The following is a 5952-nucleotide window of genomic DNA, read 5'->3' on the forward strand; positions in this document are numbered from 1 at the left end:
GTATAATGTTCGTGTAATTGAAATACTTTTTTATACACAGAGAAGTTTTATACAACAAACCTGTTAGCTCTGAAAAGGATGCTGTGTTAAAATCAACATTTTATCAACATTGATATTATTCCTGCGAAACTGAAATTTTCATAACACATGGGTAAAGGTGCAAAGGAAAAATATATTACAAATTTGAAGACAGTGAGCAGTGATATAAATGATCAACCGCCTCTAATATAAATATAATGGCAGTTTGCATGTTTTCCAATGGGAAACCCAAAATTTGTGTAGGATAAAAAAGTAATAGAAGCACAACGGCGATATGTAATAAAGATTCTATGAAAATTTTGTTCAGTGGTGTTAGAGGAGTTGCGGATAACAGATGGGTATACCTAAAGTGTAACAAACAGATGGACAGAAATCATGATTAATAAATTCCCTTCCGCTTTTCAAGCAAGGGGTATAAAAAAGGACTAATGTAGGCAGGCAAGCATTATGGCCCATGCATTTTTTTGCTATTCAATGTATCTGCACGTCTTTCTCGATCAAGATTGTTCCAACTCAAAAAATTTGAAACAGTCGTCTGTATTTAAAAATACAAACAAAATAATAATTAATACATGTAATATTGTTCACTCACTTAACCTCCCGATCAAAGATTTTATTTACACCATGTTCAACTCCAATGAGTGCTTTCAGTACTTTGATTTATATAACTGGCCCATCGTCTGGCATAATTTTCAACAGAATCCATAATATTATGAAATCCCTACGCCAGTTGAAGAATCGGAATTCCCTATATTAAGAACCTTTAAAAATAAGTGATCTAAGGTACTGATTATCGATTATATTTACGTCACGTGTAATAACGTGTCTAGCAGGACTATACTTATAGAAGAACATGAACGCGATGGAGGATTTTGTTTTAGATACTCAGTATACAGGCGATGTAAAGTATTTATTTTAATTGAAAAGTTTGGAAGCAATGGTCGTTGTAAATTTGTAGGAAATTCAAGGTGTAGTCTTTCACTTGAAATATGGTGGAATACAAGACTGGATCCTTTTGTGATTAAGAATGTTACTTATATTAACTGGATCAATTCCTTTATTGGCATATTGACGTTTAAGAAAGTAATTATAAAATGCAAACAAGGTGTTAGAAATTTCTATGATACTTTTACAATTCAGAAATATAAAAGAAAAATCCCAAATTGTGAAATTAAATGGGATAATAAATTAGACCTAGATATTGATGATTTACGGTGGGAAAAAATATTTCTTCAACATAACATATGATATACAGTGAAGATGGTTCTACTATAGAATTGCACATAGAATTTAACCCACGAATGCATTACTATGCAAAATTGGTGTTCCTGACTTACAATCATGTTGTTTTTTTTTTCCAGAGACACAGAGATATTGATATTTTTAAAACAAGAGGCCCAGGAGCCACAGCGCTCACCTGAGCACATCGGCTAGGAAAAAGCACATATCAGATCAGAACTAAAAGTTTACTGAGGTTGGGGGGAAGCTTGAATTTTAACCCCCTAGGGGATCATGATTTGAACAAACTAGAATCTACACTACCTGAAGATGATTCCACATGAGTTTCATCTTTCCTGGTCCTATGGTTCTTGAGAAGAAGATTTTTTTTAAAAATGTCAATAATTTTTCTCTAATTCATTATTATCTCCCCTTGGAAAAAGGCACGGCCCTTCTTTTTAACAGACATGAATTCCCTTTACGCAAGAATACTTTGTGGCAAATTTGGTTGAAATTGGCCCAGTGGTTCTTGAGGAGAAGATGAAAATGTGAAAAAGAACGAGTGCACTTATGGGCCCCGGTAAAATGTGAAAAAATAAACAATCAAATCAAGCAAAATTTTTTTATCTCAAATCATTAATTGATATCTAAACCATACGATTCAACAAATTTTACCGCTGAAATCCACGAATATACAAAGAACAAAACTATACAATGTGGTAGGGGTCAGCCGACATTGGCGATTTTCTATAGTAAATCGAGAACGGTCATTCATTTCAAAGCCTTTGTTAACTATGAGCCTAACGTTGTGCAAACTTGTGCGAATAACAAAAGACGCATATTACATACATAAAACTTGTGTGAAAGTATGAAATTTGCACACGATTAGGCTCGTACTTAAAATATTAAAAATGTATAAAAAGTACAATGTTTTTCCTATAGCAAGTGAGAGCTATTTACCTGTATGACCCATGCTGAACCCACGTGTGGAATAAATTATTTAAAATACTGATAGTCACGTGAGTTCTCCCCAGGTAAACATTCCTCAAATGTGCTCACTGTAAAATATAGGCAGGTTTTGTTTCAGTAAGTCAAAGTCGTGCCGCTTAGAGATGTTTTCATTTATTTGTTTTTAAGAACACGGGAGGGAAAGTGTCGTTCATAAAGTGTCAAACATTTTAACCTTCATGCAAGACAATGAAACAGGTATTGAAAGCCACCTATAACACTCCTTTTTAATTTCAAATTCAATGAAACTATCATTGTAATTTTTCAAATGCAAGAGTACCAATTTCTTAGTTTATTTATTTTAGATACAGGCAATTACACAACTTAATTCCATATTTTTGAAAACGGGTTTGGCGCAAGAAATATTCCGCAAACGCGCCCGACTATGATCCACCATCAGGTTGTTCAAGTATCGATTTAAATATCTATTCTATTGATTTACATCAACGACACTAAAAGAAGGTTCGGTACGACTTTTCCGGATTTATAGGGTATCCATAGGCCTATCAAAATATTCCATTGTTTCAAATCCATGCTGATTTAAGCGGCGCTTAACATGCTTTTAAATTAGAAATATCCAATAGTATCTAACTATTACCAATAGAGAACGATTTGGAAATATATATTGATGTAAAATGGCACATAAAGTATTGCTTAAGTGCACTTGTCCTTTACGACGACAACAACAACGACGACAACGACGACAGACAACGGACAAATTTTGGTAAGAAAAGCTCACTTGAGCCTTTGGTTCAGGTGAGCTAAAAAGAGATTGAATGTGATAATTTTGATAGGATGATAAATATATATTTAAATTAAGTTATACAAATACTTTATAGTGCAACATTGCAGTTTCAGATATATATTTATTTTTCAATGATGACAATATCAAAATTTCATTAGTTAATCATTGGTATCAATATAATCATATGCATGTTGTAAAGCGGATTATGAGAGAATGTGTTAGGGAAAAATATAATTTCATATGAAAAACTGTATTATTTATTCTGGTATTATGTAAATATAGTGAAGCCAGCTGCAGGGCCCTTACCTTGGCACTAAGGCATTCTTCTATGACATGTGATGGGATAATAACAAATTAAAAAAAAAGTTTGTATTTTTTTCATTATATAAAAACATGACGTAGCGATGGGATAACAACCTTGTTAGGGAAAAAGATTTTCCAATGCAAAAGCCATCCTTTGTTGTTGATATGTAGCAAAACTAACCCGAAAGCATATTTCATCTATAAAATTTTTAGAATCTTGTGACTTAGTTTAATGTGACCAAAAACAAATATCTTTACCGTATGAAAAAATCAACACTTCTTAAAGTAAATTAAGTTTTATCTGAAATGAGTTTAAAATGCATCTCTTTCCGAAGTTAAAAATTACGTATAGTATTGAAATGTTTATGACAACTAGTGTATAATTTAAGTGTAGTGTTACGAAAATATAGCGTGCAAGGTAAAAGCATAGGAACTACACTCCATGCATTCGTGTTTATACAAGTACATGTTTTCGAGTAATTGAAAAAGGTCTAAAATACATTTTTCAACTGTTTTTGAGTTGGATAAATCGTCATTCGGAACGTCATATTTATGCTCCACCATGAATATGTATATAGTGTTTGTCGTGTCCATCTTTCGTCCTTCCGTCCTTACGTCCTTTTTTCTGTCCTTTCATCGAGGATTGGATTTAGCTAATTTTAAAGCTCAGCTTCAAAGAAACCATTCAAGACGTTTTATATTAAACTTGGTTTGCTGATACATATTGAGAATCACAGTTGCATATAAGTCTTTTAACTATGACCTTTCGTTTGACATTGACTGCAATTTTCATATAAGTATTTTTCTCAGTTTTACAAAAAGCATTCAGGATATTGTTATCAATTTTCATTCGCTTATAAATGTACTGTATACTAGTGTTAGCATTTAAACTTTTTTAATATTGCCTATTTTTTCTTTGACTATGACAACAGTTATTTTAATCTGATGTTTAGCTCAGTTTTAAATAAACCATTTATTAAGAAATAAACGACAATAATTATTCAAAATATCACTGGGAAATGCACTTAGTTGATCACGTGATCAAATCCTGTAAAGCCCGATGGGCTTCTCAGTAGATTTGATTACGTATCAACTAAGTTAATTTTTTTTCCAAGTTTACTTTTTACATTGTTGTTTACGACTTATATTTACATTTGAGATACATTAATTTTGAGTAAAAATGTAAACTGCATTTATTACACGAACGGGTCACCGTATTGTTATGTTGTAACGCACAACGACCTAGAAGTCATTTGATCTTGAAAATTTGTCTAGCTCCAACATTTGAATATTTACAAATATATTCAGAAGTCCACATGAGAAAATCTTTGCCTATAATGTAAAAACAATGATCCATACTGAGAACTAATCTTACTTTATTATGGATCCTTAATATCAATCTCTCACCAGAGGGCGCGCTCCGCCTACACGTGTTGGAGCGATGAGCGTAAAACGCCCTCTGGTGAGAGATTGCCTTAATATATTTAAAGTCAAAAGCGGTGAAATCTCCTGTTTTAGTTTATATAACGACTGACCTCATAGGAATTTCTGGTTAAAAGGGTGAATGCGATTTTAGATTAATTATAGTATTTCAAACATTATTCACAACCAAGGAAAGTCTATTTAACATTTATTGAAAGAAAAATATATTTATGTTTCAGTTATTTTATCTATTTCATCGCATTTAACTTAGTATATAATATATGTTAACAAGATAATATCTGGCCCTGCTATTCGAATTCAGTCGCGCTATGACCTTTGAACCCCAGGTAAAGTTCATATAGAATTAAACATATTTTCTCTTCATCAGTTTCATCTAAGAAAACTATTGGCAAATGTAAATATTATACTGTAATCAAATTTCATGTTGTGAAACAAATATATGAGATATTCAACTCCATCAACATTTTCGGACCTAGGCATTTCTTGACCTCATTTAAAAACATAGTGTTTAGAACGGTTATAAAGAAATTATTAAAGATATTTTTTCAATCCACATTTCCTCACACATATTAATGGGGAATATATTGAACAGCAATAACAGTTTTGGACTTAAGTCATTCTTGTTACTCTGTCTTTACTTTTTTTCCTAAAATTAATGTTAAGCTCAGAAATTCATTATTTTTATCCAGCCTAAAATTCTTATACATATTAGGGAGAGGTAATCAGCTGCATTAGAATTTCAATTTCAGTTTTAAAATAACTATTCAAGATATTCTCATCAACATCATGCATCATGCACATGTAAAATTGTTCATGATGCATTACTATATACACACTGTACATGTTCTATGCATACTTTGTGATTTAACGATAATTCAATATTTTCTTAATCTTTGATTACTTATACTCAGAAATTAATCTGAATAATATAACGTATCTCTGATTATTTTTCTGTGTACGCCATCATAATTCATTGAAAAAAAAGAGGTCATCGGTGCCTTATGGAGTCCCTTTTTCATGGGACAGATCATCTATTTTTTAAAATATTTCTTGTGAACCTGTTTCTATTTCATAGAATTTTTCATAAGAATTCTGAAAAAATTTCAGACATGATTTATAATGCTGAATAAATCTGCAACCAAAATTTCTTGAAATTATATTGATTACATGTATGAACGTATATACTGGTATATAAC

The sequence above is a fragment of the Saccostrea cucullata genome, unplaced genomic scaffold (genome assembly GCF_032062105.1).
Source record: "Saccostrea cucullata isolate Sc308-1 unplaced genomic scaffold, CSIRO_AGI_Scuc_v1 ctg1775, whole genome shotgun sequence".
In the NCBI taxonomy this organism is placed as follows: Eukaryota; Metazoa; Mollusca; class Bivalvia; order Ostreida; family Ostreidae; genus Saccostrea; species Saccostrea cuccullata.